General features: G+C 45.3%; 1 protein-coding gene across 9 annotated transcripts in view; it reads right to left on the bottom strand.

Annotated features, from left to right (window-relative positions):
* BCL9 (BCL9 transcription coactivator) overlaps positions 1–17,275 on the bottom strand; it is an 85,032-nt gene that overhangs the window by 20,488 nt on the left and 47,269 nt on the right. For 3 of the 9 annotated variants that reach the window (XM_043576020.1, XM_043576024.1, XM_043576029.1), the window contains exon 2: positions 546–680. The exons of 1 other annotated variant lie outside the window; for it this stretch is intronic. The gene's annotated coding sequence lies outside the window, so the exon portion shown is untranslated. Of the gene's footprint in view, positions 1–545; positions 681–4,270; positions 4,484–17,275 lie in introns of those variants that run through there. 5 more of the 9 variants (XM_043576025.1, XM_043576026.1, XM_043576023.1 and 2 more) reach the window with 4 other exon arrangements.

Raw genomic sequence — 17,275 nt, 5'->3', positions numbered from 1 at the left:
AAAATGTCAGCACAGATGTCCCTTCTTTGTGAAATTCTCCTTGATTCCCAGCTACCCCTAGGCATGTCCTCTGTGGCCCTTCAGCGTCATAGTCACAACACTATTACACCTTATAAACTGTATCTCTGTTATGTGGAGACACAGAGCCCCCTGAGAAAAAGGGTCATCATCTCAGCACCCGATGCCCAAGAGAAACTCGATAAATACTGAGCGATCCAAGGATTATAATGAGCTTGGGGCTTAAGTTTTGCTACCTTTGGCTTGTATTTACACAGACCAATGAAGACACGCTAAACACCTGTTTAACGTCTTCCCACCTGCCTTTCCCATGAGGTGAGCAATTGCAGAAGTCCCTGCTCACAGGAAAGTATAAGGTGACTACACTTACAGTTTAGACTTGCATTCGACTTGATGACCTTTGCCTTGGGAACTGTTACAATAATGAACAAGTGGAAGGTATAAGAGACCCTACAGAAACAGAAACAAAACTCTAAAATACTCAGAGTGAATCGCAGAAGTTACATGTTCATCATCAGGCTCTTTACCTTTCGAGATGTCCGATCTGCTCTCTCTTCTACATTGGGACACGGAAGAACTTTCCAAGAATGAGCTCTGCCTCCCAAACAGAAGGGAATTTTTAGGTCAAAGTGGAGTGACACCAGCTAGTCCCACATTGAGTCCTACAGGGACGAGAAGAATGGAGAAGTTCATACCCCAATTCACACCAACTGCAAAGAAAACCACCCATTCCCCAATGCTCTGTGGCCAACAGAGTATTTGGAAGGAGTAGTGAGAAAATAATTAGGTCAAAAATGGAGAATGAAGGCAAACCACTAAAACTCAAAATGCAAGGAGACGGAGCAGCACAGCCCAAATCCGCCCCCCTGAAGACGGGGCTGTTTCGCAAAGCAAAATCCGCCACACGTGAAAGCCTGATGCTAATCATCGTTTTTACTTTTCTCCACAACCAAGAATAGTCACCAACAGGCTGCAAAATGAACTTTTACTTCATACCTTCTTTACGCTCTTGGATTTGGCATGATGGAGATGTCGAAAAAAATACTGCAAAGCTTTAGCTGCGAGTGGCCATAAGATCATTTAATTTTCAAAAATCAGCTGGTCTAGGGCAGGAGTCCTTAACCTGGGACCCACTGCCTCACATGGGGTCTGTGGAGAGACTTGGTGGCAGCTGTGGACTTACTGGGGGGAAACGTCCATCTTTGTTTGTACTCACTCACCTCTTCAGCAAAAGTCAGCACTGCCTTCAATTGTGAAGGGAGGTAACGACCCGTGATAGTATTAGCAACCCTGTGACTGTCACCAAGACAAACCACAGGACATTTTCATGTCACATTATACTTGCTGCAGATACTTCAACACAATATTTACTCATCCCTAGTTCAAAATTACAGCATGGTTAGAACTGCAGCTACATTTTGTTATTTAATGTGTTAGAAAGAAGCATATGTATTACTATATCATAACTGATTAACATTTTGATAACTGTTTCCATGTCATTTTTAAGTCCATGTGTTTCATTTTATGCATTTTAAAAACACAGTTCCCAAAAGAGGTCCTATATTTCATTAGCCTGCCAAAGGCGTATGTGGGACATAGGAGGTTAGGAACAAATAAAGTTGCTCTGGGACAAATAAAGTTTCTATAGACTCTAACAGCGCAGTCAACCAAGGCAGACGGACAAGTGGGTTATTCCACCAACAATATTTCATAGTTGAAGAATATTAAGGCACTATGAAGCCAAGTAACATGTCCAAGATCACACAAATTCAGAGCAGGCATCAGTCTAGGTGAGCATTCACAGCATGTATATTCCTACTCTCCATGGGGACCTCTCCTTACACTCTCTGATTGTCATCACTCTAACTTCCTCGTAAATGGAGAAGAGGTATCACCTTTCAAAAAATCAGTAGGAAACCAAAACCCAGATGATAGAACAAGACAGATGCATAAGGTACTCCTTTTTGTTCCTTGATCAACTATGCTGCCATGATTGTTACAAAAGCTGAAAGTGGCCTGTTCCTGAGAGAGCCGTCTTTTAGAAGTGAGAAAAAAGTTGGGCTACATCATCTCTCATTCTCAGAAGTGTTCAAAGCAGTTTACAGATAGGCATTCACTTGTTAAGCAATGCAATGTGTTATGAGTGGTCAGGGCAGTGGGATCCCCACTTCATCAATGGGAAAACTGGAGAATAAATATGAGAGATTGGTTCAAAGTCACAGAAGTCAATGGGCCAGCTTCCTGATTCCAAGTTCATGGCTCTAACCACCATCCCAAGTCACCATGATCAAATAATTTAGTTGGTTATAATGCTTGTGAAACCTCTGTACGTTTTCCCCCCTATAAGCCAGAGAGCATTTTCTTTTGATTCACAGCAGCAGACACTTCTGAAGGCTATGGGGCAAATATCCCATAGAACAAATTCTAATGTGCATAAGTACTTTTTCACCTATGTTAGTCATCTAAAAATCGAGGTCAGGGATCCTGAGCTCAAAAGCCAAGTTACATACAACTTGCCTTCTAAGAAGAGACCAGTGTGGAATCGTTCCTTCACCTTTTAGTCAATGACCTCCTTACCAACCTACCATATCTTGTGGAACTATTATCATCTAACATTCAACACTGTTACTACAAAATAGCATTATAATGGTTCAATTATAGATCCTAGGTCCTAAAACTGTGAGATGTCACCCCAGCCCCAACTTTGCCTTAGATTTTCTCTTTTTATTCAAACCACCTATTACTGGAATCCTCATTCTTCAAAGCATCCTTACATCATCTAACTTGTCCTTTCATGAACTCATCTGTCTTTAATAGCTTGGGTCTTTTTTCCATAGTTAGTAAGCATGTCTTTCTTACATTTGTACTTAGGACCAAAACGTTATTCGCAGTAGCATTAATCTCTTGCTAAAATCCCGAACCACTAGTACCAAGACAAAAAACCAAAATCAACAGGGCAATCATGTTGCACAATCTCCATGCAGAGTCAAACTCACACATGACTGTTACCCACCCATAACCTTTTGCCCCTCCCAGGCCCTACCTCTCAACTATTTTACTACTCATCCTTCCTACCTGCTACTTCGGACTCATCATTTTGTGCTCTGTGCACAAGAGTCCAAATCTCTGGTCTAAGAATGAACACTTAATTCTCGAATATTTCAAATGCTAGTTATCCACCACACATCACTGATCAAAATGTATCTCTTTACACAGCCACCGAATCACTTTCCCACTGAAGTCACGGCCAGGGAGCAATCCATGTTTGCCTTAACCAAAGACTAACTTTGCACCAATTCCATCCCACCTTAGAGTCTCTCTCCACCAAGAGATACTTATGCCTATTTCTCTACCTTGTCCAGTAACTTTATTCATCCCTAACTGGACTAGAATTTAGGCTCTAAGTCCTTCCTCTCTATCACAGACCAGGGGGCCCTTGGAGGACAGATTTGAGGCCTCCTCCTTCAGGCTTGGGAGCCACCAGGTAAGGCCCCCAGCGACAATATTACAGGCCTCTGGCCCTTCCCTCTGAACATAATAACCAACCCTGCTGTTGTTCTCCTTAGGATATCTCCATTTCACCAGGCTCACCCAACACTAACCAGTGACATCTTAATAGTCTTTGCAACTTTCAAAGGTCAATGACTAGGGCTCCACTTTGGAAATCACTCTTGTGTCCACGACCCCCACAATGACTCAGTGACCTAGACATCACCACCTCACCTACTGGAGCCCTTTACTACTCATACATGCTTCTTAGCTTTCACTTCCCCTCACCCTTCAACAAGTCACTGGCCTGCAAAGTCCCCTTTACCTCTCTATCCACCTCCGGGGTCTTACAGACCCCACCAAACTCAACCCGAATTCCCTTATTTAGCTCTCCATCTCCCCCCTCCAAAGCCCCACCATCCCCGGACCTTGGGACCGTCCCATCTCCTCGTTCAGCCTCTCCAAACACTGCTTGGGACACAACCTCTGAAAAATCGAGGGATGCCGCGGTCTCTTCCCACTGCTCAGTGAGCGGTGGGCAAAGGACGTCCCCCCTCCTCCCCCACAGGTTTCTCCAGACTCAACTCACTAAATCCGCAACCTCGACCCCCGCCCCTTTTCTCCCCTCCCCCCCAACCCCTTCGGCTCTTCGCGGCTGTGGCCACCCCTGCCCCCAAACCGGCTCAAAACACGCGGACCCGGCCCCCCCACACCCCTGACTCCGGCCCTTCCCCTCCCCCTCCCCCCCCGAGGTGCCACTTACCCCCGAGGCGGGAGTGGGGGAGGGGAGAGGAGGAGCGGAGTAGGGGAGGAGGTTTCGGTCCGGGGCGGCTCTCAGCCCCGGGGGGCCGGGGCCGGGGCCAGCGGCAGCGGCGGCGCAGCGTCTCCCCCCGGCGGCGGCAGCGGCGGCGGCGGCGCCGTCCCACTCCCGCAGGCACACATAGGCTCCATTGTCCGCCGGCGCCTCCCCCTTTCCGGCTCCCCCCTCCCGGTCCCGCCCCTTCCCCCTCCCCTCGGCCCTCCCCCAGCCGCACCGCGCCACGAAAGGTACCGCCGGCCCCGCCTCGGACGCGAGCGGAGAAGTGCCCCCTCCCCCGGCCCCGGCGTCCCGCCCGGCGGGGGACTGGGGACTGCCCCTCCCCGCCTCGGCGCTGGGCCCGCCGCCGGGAAGGGCCCGCCCCCCTCCGAGGGAATGTCACTTGTTCCCCCTCCCGGAACGCGCGCGATGGTACCAACCCAGCCGCTTCCTCCTCCCCTTCCCCGGCCTTCCCGGAGAGGCACCGCCCCCAGCGCCCCGCCCACCAAGTAGCCTCGCCTCCTCGACCCCGCCCCTCCCCGGAACATTTTACTATGGGACCGCCCACCGCCAGCACCACCTCCTGTTTTGCATGGGCACGCCCACGGGGTCCCCGCCCCGGTTCGTCACCCGGCCAGAGGTGACGCCTACTCCCCACCTTAAAGCGGCAGAGCCCTGTTTCTCAACTGAAAGCACCTCCCCAAGGGCCGGTGGGGTGGGAGGTGCGGCCGGGGAGGGTCTCTTCTTTCCCCGAGCCGTCCTCTGCGCGCACACACTCACCCGGACCTCCCCACCGCCTGCTGCAGCACCGGGGAGCAACCCCAGGGGACCAGTAAAGGCACGGAGGGGGGCAGGGCAGCGTGGAATTTGGCCATCTTTGACAGAAACGAATTGGAAGCTGCCAAAGGAAGGGGTCTTTCCCTCACTCTTCCCTGCTGCCCTGGTCCCGGCCTAGTCGTCAGTCTTCAAGGCGACCCCCTCACACCTCCAGGATGCCACTAGCGCAGGTCCCGCGTCTTCACCTCTCAATCTGTGCACTGCATTAGCGGTTGCCTGCTTTCTCCCCTCCCAGGGGAGCAGGCCCCTCTTGGGGTTGCACTCTCCCCCACCCTCTCCAAAGCCGACTCTCGCCCGGGTCCTGCAGACGCGATGGCTGGTGCCGGGTCTCTCCTTCCACGTCCTGCCCAGCCCAGCCCAGCCCAGCCCCGCTCGGCGCGTCGCAACCTGGTGCCCTAGAGGACTTAATGCCCAGATCCTCGAATGGCTTCACAACCGCTTTTTGATCGAAGTATCGCTCCCCTGATTTTTCGGGAGGCCTGTGCTTTGGAGGGCTCGAAGCCCAGGCATCCCGGCACTGTCCCCTGTGGAGTGGGAAGGTAACCCCTTAGATTGCACTTTTTCTCAGAAGGAAAAATGACGGCATCCTGGTGAGCGCATGTTGCTGAATAAAGCTCAGATTAAGGCTACTCCTGTTTTATCTTTGTGGCCCTCGTTGCTGCCGTGACCAACTGTTATTACAGACACGTCTACTCCACAGTCCTCCCGGGAACACACTGTTGTTACATCTCTGTATTTGTGCTTTGAAGAATCTTGGTCTAAGATGTTTCTCTGCAACTTCGTGCACTGGCCCTACAGCCTTTCTGAATCCGTTAAGTGAAGACTGCCTATGTTACAATGAATGTACTGCCTAGTCTCCCTGAAGAAAGAGGGGCAACATGGCCAAGAGAAATAGATAAATTTTCTTCTGTTTTTGCTTCTACCACCCATAGTTTTAACCAGGATGCTTAATTCTGTAGTCAGTTTCCCTGTCTACAAAGTAGGAAACCTACCCTGGGGCAATCTTTTAACTAATGGTGCTGGTTGTAAAGGAGAACCCTGAATGATGAAGCTTTGGAAACCACTTAGAAGTCTTGGGTGGCCATGTAAGTTTCTATTCCGTGTCTCCCCAGCCTAGATCCTTTGAAAACCTGTTTTTCCATAGCAAGATGTTTTCTCTTTGTCTTCCATTATGACTAAGGATATAAATAAAGAAAAAAAGACAATAGTATGTTTAAACAATACAAAGCTGGGAAGCCTGGGGGCTCAGTCGGTTAAGCGGCTGACTTCGGCTCAGGTCATGATATCACGGTCCGTGAGTTCGAGCCCGCATCAGGCTCTGTGCTGACAGCTCAGAGCCTGGAGCCTGTTTCCGATTCTGTGTCTCCCCCTCTCTCTGACCCTCCCCCGTTCATGCTCTGTCTCTCTCTGTCTCAAAAATAAATAAAAGTTAAAAAAAATTAAAAAAAAAAACAATACAAAGCTAAGATCAATTGAAGGATTCCAAATGAGAAACAATTAAAATGCTTTTCTGTCAAGTTTTGGAGGTAGGTGAGAACCTCTATAAAAAGAAGACAGGGGGGAAAAGTAAGGTATGCACTTGTGAAAAGACAGCTAAAACCAGGAGTACGCAAGAAACATTTGGGATTGCAAATGTAGGTGGAAAGAAGGGATTTACAGAAGGTACCTGTAAGAGAAAACCATTACTAAAATAAGCTCCTGGGTGGGGTGTTCCAGGCCTGATCATTTCTATTCAAAGTCAAGCTCACTATAACAATAATACATACAAAAAAGTCTTAACCGTTTCACTAGGCATTACGCCCTCAACTTTATGTGTCAAAATTCAAATTATTTACTGAACCAGAAGAAAAATGTAAATGAATACTAAATGTGCAACACTAGGGTAACGGAGCAATATATTAAGAATAACGTGTGCTAAAAGTCATGAAATCGAAAGGTTAGAGTCTCCATAGTAATGTTAAATTACCTGCATTGCACATGGGATTGAAATGCATTTAAAAATATTATTTATTCTATCAAATAGTTTATTTTACTAGAATTTTTGTCTTCTGAATTTTCTAACTTCCATTCATTTCCATCTCACTTGAGAAATAATTCTATTTTGCTGTATAGAGATCTAGCATGCTGTATATACATAAATACTAATGGATGATGATGGAATCATTTTTAAAAGCATCCTATAAATAAAAGCTTCAAACTATTTCTGCTCCTCTCGAAATTCTAAGATAAATCATTTTTAATCCAAATGGTTAACAATGTTAAAAACTGAGGCTTTTGACACTGAAGAGACCTGGGTTTGTTGTTGTTGTTGTTGTTTCCTTTTTGAAATTTGCTTCTCATAATGATGATAAAGCACTGACTCTGATGTAAAGATGGATGGTATAAATTTGGCCTGTTAGTTCTTCAACTATTCACAGTATCTTTTATTTAAGTTTGACTCCCGTCTTTTTTTTTTTTACCTGTAAATTCCGCTTTCAAAATGTTTTTGTTCCCCCAGCTCTTGATAAACTTAGACTGAAATTTTAAGGTTGGAAAGAACCCCCTTCTGTTTTACAGAGGTGAATTCTAAGACATAGACGTTTAATGACTTGCCAAGATTATACCCATTTTTAGGGAGTAGAATTGAAGTCCAACACTCTTCAGCACTGTTCTAACTGCCAAGCGTTGTTCATTCCTACTAATATTTATCATTGTAGAAGAGAACATGAAGTTCTACCTCGGGATGTTGGAAGTAAGACTCAGAAAGGCTGAGCCCACTCAGCCAGCTGGTGCTAGGGCTTTCAGAGGCCCTAACAAATTCTTGCCTTGGTCAAAGCCCTCAGTTTGTCTAGTTTCCTGCTGTTTATACTGTTTCTTACCGATTCATCTACTCCATTGTCCAAACCAAAACAGGCAAGGTTCAACCCCAAAGGAATACTACCAAGAGAGTCATTTGTGACTGAAAATGAAGGATTAGGATGGAATGGTGTCTTAACCTTTGTAGTTTACTGCCCAATGCTGTAATAAAATACCCAGCAGGCAATTTCTTTGCTAGGGTGCCCATGAAGGAGAATCAAATCTCCCTAACCCAGCTTTCACCAGTCCATTTAAGTCAATGGGGAGTCTCAGAGCTTCATCCCTACTGGGAAAACTTAGGGCTAAGTGTCTCTTTTGTAAGGAAGAAATCAATATTCCCACCTCCTTACTTCTGGCCACTCCACCTGGGGACATTGGCACTTGAATGTGAGTGTGGGTCTTGCTCTTTGTCACCACAGACCTGCGGTCCACAATCTGGGAATTAGAAGCATCCTCTCTGTGAAAGCTCTGACAGATCTGTGATGTGACGCTCAGATTCTTTGAAAAATTACCATCGATGTTTCCCTTTTATTTTTCATACTCAGACCTGTGTGGTTGTGTCTCCTAACCTCATGTCTGCCATCTAAAGGTCAAGCCTTGTGACTTTCAGCCTGCTATTTCCTTCCGGAGCCCCGCATGACTGATATATAAATGCTGATCCTCGGGGTGCCTGGGTGGCTCAATCGGTTAAGTGCCCAGTCTCTTGATTTGGGCTCAGGTCATGATCTCACTCAAGGATCCAGCCCTGAGTCAGGCCTGAGTCAGCCCTGCTGACACTGTGGAGGCTGCGTGGGAATCCCTCTCTCTCTCCCTCTCTCTCTTCCCCACCCCTGCTTGTGCTCTCTCTCTCTCTCTCTCTCTCAAAAATAAATAAATAAACATTTAAAAAATAAAATATAAATGCTGATCTTCTTCCCCAGTCTTTGGACCGCAGTCCATCATAGCTTAACGAGAAACACATGGGATGTTCTAGGTGCTCCAATCATGTCTCCCCAAATCTCTTCATCTTCATTCCAGTCCTTCACATCTGCCATTATAGACCCACAACCTTTTTCCTCTTTAATTGCCATTAATTTCTTGTTTCATTTTGTTCTTCACCTCTTTCCCAGCAATAATTCTAAGTATTTCTACTACTTCATTTCATTTTCTTCTCCCAGACATATCTCTAGAAATGCTGCCCTTCAGATACACCTATTTTATTTCTCCTGGGTTTCCACCTTCCGAGCTGGAGGCCTCCCACTTCCCACAATCACCCTCTCCCTGGCTTCTCTGGAACTGCAACTGGACCACACCTCCATGGTTTGCATCCAGGTTGCTCTCATGTGCCACGATGCCTTTCTGGAGTGCCTGGCCACCCATTGTTCCAATAGTGAAAATGCCTAATCTAAGATGTTTGTTTCCACTCCTGGGCTGCCAGACATTATTAGAAAAAAACCCACAAAACCGAGAAAGTGGGTCCCAGCCAACATTTAGGCGATAGAGCTTCAACTGAACTTTGTTACCATTTACTCGGCAATTCTTCTATGTATCGTCATCACCTCCTATAACACTTCCTGCAACAATTATCCCAAATTTTATCCACTACTCCTCTTACATTGCAAGACCTACCTTGTCATCTCACCCCACCTCTAAAGGAGTTTTTTACTTGGTTATTTCTCTTCCGTCTACTTCGCCTTTGCTTTAGTATCTCAGTAAAATCTTTCTTACTCCAACACTCTTCTTCCCTTTTCTTTTTATTCGCAATTTATCCAAAGGGTAACCTACATTCTCACCACCCATTTTCCTCCTCTATAATTAACCCAAGCGTTCTACTAGAATTCTCTTCAACATGGCCAAACCTAATCGCCCAAAGCATCCAATGAATATCATTTCCTTTCTGAATCTCTCATAGTTTGAACCGCAAGATAGAATGTTATTCTGATTTTGTCTCCCCCACCACACCCCCAATTTTATTGAGATGTAATTGACACATAACATTGTATAAGTTTAAGGTATACAATAACATACTTTGATGTATGTATGTACTGTGAGATGATTACCACACTATGAGTAGTTACCATCCATCACCTCACATAGTTATAATTTTTTTGTGTGTAATGAGAACTTTTAAGATCTATTCTCTCAGCAACTTCAAATATACAATACAGTATTGTTGACTATAGTCACTACATTCCCAGAACTGATTCATCTTACAACTGGAAGTTTGTACCTTTTGAACACCTTCACCCATTTCCCTCTGACCCCCTACTTCCTGCCTCTGGTAACCACCAATCTGTTCTGTTCTTGTAAGTTTGGGTTTTTTTTTTAAGATTCTGCATATAAATGAGATCATACAGTATTTCTCTCTCTCTGACTTATTTTACTCAGCATAATGCCCTCAAGTTTCATACACGTTTTTGCAAATGGCAGGGTTCTTTCTTTTTTATGGCTGAATAATACACCACTGTACATATATAACACATTTTTTAATCCATTCATCCGTTGATGGACACTTAGATCATTTCCATGTCTTGGCTATTGTAATTAGTGGTGCAGCTGTCTCTTGAGACAGTGATTTCACTTCCTTCCCATAGATACCTAGAGGTCTGTCTCCTTTATTGATTTAAATTCCTCTTTTTGTCTCCTAATTGTGAATGTTCCTTAAAGTCCTTGCTTCTTTAATCTTTCCCCTCTCCAAGTCTCCGTAAGATGCCTCTCTCACTCTTCTAACTACAGCCATTGCCCCTTTGCAGAGGACCAACACATCCTAGGGCCTTTGAGCTTAAATCCTGCGTTTCTGTCTACTCAGCCTGCCTATCTACAATCAACTCAACATGTCAAAAAACAAACTCACCATCTTTCAAAATTAAGTCTCACCTCTGAATTTACTATCTTTAACTCATGCTCAAAACTTTGGCGTAACCCTGACTCAAAATCTCCATCCATCTATCTCTTCTCAGTCACCAGTGTCCACGAATTCCTCCTTAAATCAATTTCTTGTTTTCTGGTCCCAACTTGGGCCTGCTGTAATAGCCTCCAAATAGTCATTCCAGCCTCTAGCCTCTCCCCTTGTCAGTCAGTTCTCCATGCTCCTTCCAGATAGGTCTTCCTAAAAGACTTGTTTATATATATTACAGTTCATGCAGTGTCTATTCCTGTCTGATTACTTCAGCCCTACTGGTTCTTCTGGGCCCAACTAGGGCTCCTCTACCCTAAGATCTCAATGGTGTGGTGTGACAGGAACAATATTGCCTTTAGAGTCATCTGGACCTGGGTTTGATGGAATGTTGGACTACAGTTTACTAACCAAGTAACTTCAAAATGAAGAAAAAGAAATGTTCTTTTCTTTCTCATCCATTATAGAAGGAGGTGTTTATATCTCCAATTTTAGAACATAGCATGGATATGCAAACTTTTAACACCCTGTACCTTTTAAGGTAGTTCCTAGTCTTGCCCTATATCTGGAGAACAAAATCATATACCTCTCTGTGTTTTGCAATCATTTAGTCATTGCTGTATTTACTGAGCAGCTACTAAGTGCTGGGCATCTTGGTGGGGGGGGGGCGCACAAATATGAATCAGGTATCAAATTTTGTCCTCAAAGTCTAATCATACTTATACAGATGATTCATTCATTTAAAAAGGGGGGAGGGAAGGGTTCAGTAAGTGCCAGGTATTGTGCAAAGCACCAAAGATTCAAGTAAGTATACGACAAGTCCCCTCATGTTGGGACCTGGGATCAATCTAGTTAAGAATACTGACAAGTGAACCTTTATAATCAAGTATAATAAATGCTAGGAAATGGATAAATACCAGGTGTCCGGGGCACACAGAAGAGAGGCATCTAATCCACACAAGAGAGTCACGGAATGCAACCAGACCTGAGCAGAATCTCAAAGAACGCGTAGGAGTCAGCCCAGCAAAGGACTCAGCAATGTGCAATGGCTCAGCTGTGTGACAGTGTATATAAATAACCACAATACAAGATAGAAAGTAATAAATAAGTGGCAGAGCAGAGGCAAAAAGTAAAATGGCAATCAGAGGAGATATATTATCCGGGGGCTGGGTGAGATGAGCAAAAAATGCATCATGGAAGTGGAGGCATTTGAGACTACCCAAAGGGGGCAGCAGGCAGGTTGACTCAGGCCCGCAGTGGGGCTAAATCAATGTCTTCTCCACATTCTATGCAGCACCCTCGCACAATGGCACCACACCTTGTCTGCTGCCACGAGGATGACGATGATGATGATGGTGTCTAAGTCTTGCTCATAAAGTTGGCTCTTCTGATTTCCTAGAATGCTTGTAAGGGGAGACTGAAGATTCAGCAGAGCCATTTCTGGGTAGAGGGGCCCTCCATCAGACTTCCCGGCGTTGAATTCCACCATCAGAGTTGTGTGATCTTAGAAAAATTACTTAACCTCTCTAGGGTTTCGTCTTTTCTTTCATAAAGTGGAGCGATGCTAATATTTTCCTCCCAGGGTAGCGTGAGGAATAAATGAGTGCCCACATGTAGACATGTAGGACTAGTGCCTGGCACATAGTAAGTCCCCCGTAAATGTTGGTTATTACTACATTTCATCATCTCTGGGTTATCCACAATGGGACTGGCTTTAGGGGGAGATTTTAGGAGCACTGAGAAGGTTACCTCCTCAATACCTCACTTATTCTCACATTTAAATCTCCCTCACTGGGATCTCTTCAACTCTCCTAACACACTCCTTTAAACTCTGCCATTAGAAATTCATACCTTTGGATTTAAGATGTCCCTTCCCCAAGCCCTTGGGAAGGGTAACACAACAAATTATTTTAATAATTTATCTGGCCAGACCTCTGTCCTCCTTAACTGTTAACTGTATGGAGGGAATGTTGTGGAGAAGAAAGGAAAAACTAATTCTGGAGTTTGGAGAACCTTCCCAAAAATTAAAGCCAGGAGATGCTCAGAGGGCTTTCTGAAGGCAGTAGGTCCTCTGGGATTAGGGGAAGGGTCGGATTGGACAGAGATGCCAAGATGTAACAGTGAAAACAAAAACAAGGTCATTTGTGTCAGTAAAAACAAGCTTTACTAACTTAACAGACAATGCTGACCTTGACTTGGGGACTCTCCACTTTCTCTACTCTGTGTTTCAGAATAAATAATTTCACTCAGGATCAAAGTTGAATCATATCAATGAAGAACACTATCAAAAAAGGTGATCAAAAAAACCCTGGTTTTAAAATTTCATAATGACTTTTACATGTTTGCTTTCTTAGTTATTGTTTATCAATGAGAAGTTAAATTAACACTTATTATGCATTTTAGTGCCAAATTAAATCGAGTGAGAATTTCAGTAGAAGGTGAAGAAAGAGTCCTTGTCATGAACCTTACAGTTCAGTTGGGAAAACACAAAAAGTTTAGTAACAATTAATTCCTAAATTGTGTTACAGACATGACAGACAGGAAACAAACTCGACTTTGGTGGGGGGCGGGGGCAGGGTGGAAAACAATAAGTAGAGTCTGGAGCAATCATCTGCAGCACCAGAAGTTGAACTAGGCCTTGAATAGGATTTGAGCAGTTCCAGGTGGGGATAGTGACCCAGGAGGGAGAGACAAGGAGCCAAGCAAGAGGCTGAAAGGAGAACAGTGTATGTGTGGACAGGAAACGATAATAGTAATGGTGATTACAAGCCAACACGACCGCTGCCTTTACTTAGTATTTGGTATATGCATGTGCCAGGCAATAGTCTAAGGACTATATTTATATCGTCTCTTATAATACACACAACGACCCCACGAAGTATGAACTATTGTTCCCATTTTACAGTTGAGGGGTCAGATACTTTGAGAGATAAGTCACTGTCCTAAAATCATGTAGTTTAAGTGGGAGCTGAGATTGAAACCCGAGTGGGAGCTGAGATTAAAACCCAAGTCATTCTGAGGTGAAAGCAGGTGTTGGGTGCAGGGACAAATGCAACTGAATAAATAGGGTAGGAGTTCATTACACAGAACACAATAGTGAAGCATGCACGAATGATAACACCGTTAAAAAAACGAAAAAGCCACCCTTTACCAAACGCTGCTTACGGAATAGGCACCTTCCTTACAGCATCATCCAGAATGGGATTTATAGTTACACCCATTTTACAGATGAGAAAATCAAAATGGTAAGGTTGAATGACTTGGCCAAGCCTCGTGGCTGTTACATAGCACACAGTTCAGATTCGAACACTAGGCCAGCAGCAAAGCCTGTGTTCCCGCTGCTTTTCCCGCCTGCCTCCCTCCTTGAGCACGGGAAAAACTGGGTAAAAATAACACTACTGCAATTTGCATGGCATTCTCCAAAGCCTTTTCATACTCGCAGCCACACCTGATCCTTATGATAGCCATGTGCTAGGTTTGGAAGAAACCTGCATCATAATGAATAATAATAATAATAGTCATAACAATAATTAAAATAATAATATTACGGGGCACCTGAGTGGCTCAGTCAGTTAAGCGTTGACTTCAGCTCAGGTCATAATCTCATGGTTCATGAGCTCGAGCCCCGCGTCTGGCTCTGTACTGACAACTCAGAGCCTGGAGCCTACTTCAGATTCTGTGTCTCCCTCTCTCTCTGCCCTCCCCTGCTCACACTCTGTCTCTTTCTCTCTCAAAGATAAATAAACATTAAAAAAAATTAAAGTAATAATATTAGGCAGCACTGAGTGTTCCCCATACCACCGGCACTGTGCGGAGGGCTTTACTTGGATTGTATGGTTGGCTTCCGGCAACCCTATAAGATAGGCTCTATTATCAATCTTACCTCGCACACGAAGAAACCATGGCTCATAGAGGTTAAATAACTTCATGAAGGAGGCTGGGCTCAGAGAAGTTGCAGAACTCATACAAGGTCATGTGACAGTTAAGTGTGATTCCTGGACGAGGGCACAGCTCCCCTGGTTCCACATCCACGCACACCCTTTGTATGTTACTCTTCTAACAATCTGCAGCTCCAGGAAGGAAGGTAGACCCACAGCGGGCCAGGAGAGCAGATGGAAGGCTGCAGAAATTTCGGTGTGAGGTGATGCAGACCCAGAGAGGGTAACATAAAGGTGAATGAAAAGGCGCCACCTGAGGAAGGCTAGAGTAGCTCATTGCTGAAGCGTGTGAACGTAAGAGGAAGGAAAAGAGTTCCAGTTTGGTTTCTAGCCTAAAATGGGGGGGGGGGGAAGTGGCGGGGTTGGTGGGGGTGGGGGGAGCACTGTGGTCAGAAAGGGGGGGCACGTAGTTCAAAACCGACGCTGGTCCACAGTGAGACGTACTACATGTCACCCAGGGGCAGCCATGAGAGAAAAGACAGGCAACATCAAGTGTTGCAAGAACGGCGGGGGGGCACTGCACGTTGCTGGGGGAAACGGAAAATGGTGCCGCCACCTTCAAAAACAGTTTGGTAGTTCCCTAAAAAGTTAAACGTAAGTTGACCATATGACCCAGCAGCCGTTCCACCTCTAGGTGTCTAGCTAAGGGAAAGAAAAACAGGTCCACACAGACTTGTGTGTGAATGTTCTATAGCAGCGTTATTCTAACAGCCAAAACGCGGAAATAATCCAAATGTCTATCAACCGATGCGCGGATAAATAAAATGTGGTGCGTTCCTCAGCAATAAAAAGGAATGGGGTACTGACACACACTATAACATGGCTAGCCGTACCTCAAAATCGCTACACAAAGGGAAAGAAGTCGGGCGCACAAGGACTGTAGCCTGCATCATCCCCTCTATACGCAATGTCCTGGAAAAGGCAAATCTATAGAGACAGAAAGCAGATTAGTGGCAAGGAAAAGGCACACAAGAGGAAAGAAAGGTGTCGCGGACAAAACCTTTGGTGTCACTACCATTCGGGGCAGGGATGATGCTTTGCCTTGGTTGATAGGGTGCTCACTCTGGTAGCCACGTGTCCCACTAATATTAAAATTTACTTATATTCCCTAAGCTTGCACCCCCCACCCCCACCCCGGAGAACAGAGGTCTGTGCCCCAAGTCACGGCAAACGGCAGGATCGGTCTGTGTGGGGGAAAATTGCCTCTACGTGACTAAAACACACAAGGAGAGTGGGAATGGACTGAACGTGTTCCCTGCATTTGGCTGCTAAAAAGAGAACTGCACAAACACTTTCACCCAAATTAGAAATAACATCAGCATTAGGGAGTGCGGTGTTTCAAGAGCAATGATATTTCACTTAGTCACTAACCAACACCCGGGGTGGATATCATGCTGGACCACCTCCCGGGAATCAGGCTTTTTGGCCTCCATGTGGACTTCTGACTTCAGAAGGAGCCAGCAGTGATTTTCAGGGAAACTTCAACTGCTTTCCCCAGGATGCAGCGACCCCGGGGCGCCTGGCTGGCTGGCTCAACCGGTTGAGTGAGTGCCCCTCCGGGCTCTTGATTTTAGCCCAGGTCATAATCCCAGGGTCGTGGGATAGAGTCCTGTGTGGGGCTCCCATGCTGAGCATGGAGCCTGCTTGGGATTCTCTCTCTCTCTCTCTCTCTCTCTCTCTCTGCTCCTCTCATAAATAAATAAATAAATATATACATACATACATACATACATACATACATACAATGACCTTCTTCCTCTGGCCCCCACCCCAAGCCTAAGACTTGGGAAGGGATCCTCCCAGGCTAGGGACTAAAAGATCCCCTCCCTCCCCCAAAGCCTGACAATCCTTTTATGTTTCTCCTTTCACGTCTCCAGTGAAAATGAAACAAATTTAGACTACTGCCCTTGGTTGTGTAATACAGGGGGAAAAAGAAAAGAAATCTAGGATCTCCAGATAGAGGCTGTGGAGTATAGACAAGGAAGCCCAGGGCCAGCCAACTGACCCCGGCTTCAGGACCACTCACCACCAACATCACATGGTGGGGGAGGTGGGTTGTGCAGCTAAGCAGGGTCTCTTAATCCCAGGTTTACCTGGAGACTAAGGCTGGATTTTGGATGGAGGAAAAAAATATACGTTTACTTCCACTAACTTCTAACTGGAACTTATCATTTCCTTCAAACAAGAACACAGGCAATAGATCAAGGTCGTATGAACCACCCATGACTTTTTCACCAATAGAATCACAGGGATTTTTGTATCACCTTTCAGTTGTGGCAGACATCCCAAATATCGCTTAAACTCATCACCGATGACACAATTACAGTAGTTACTAAATTTGCCAGTAGACCTTTTTATTAATGTTCTAATAAAGAAGCACATATATTAGTGTATGGCGGATTTGATGCTTTTGGCATTTTGATCATGTTTCATTGTAACGATTTTTGCAACGCTGTGCATTTCATTCTATGTGTTTAAAATTATAAT

Source organism: Prionailurus bengalensis, chromosome C1, assembly GCF_016509475.1.
Source record: "Prionailurus bengalensis isolate Pbe53 chromosome C1, Fcat_Pben_1.1_paternal_pri, whole genome shotgun sequence".
Taxonomy (NCBI): domain Eukaryota; kingdom Metazoa; phylum Chordata; class Mammalia; order Carnivora; family Felidae; genus Prionailurus; species Prionailurus bengalensis.
The sequence above is the reverse complement of the archived record's forward strand: the minus strand, read 5'-3'. Positions and strand labels throughout refer to the sequence as shown.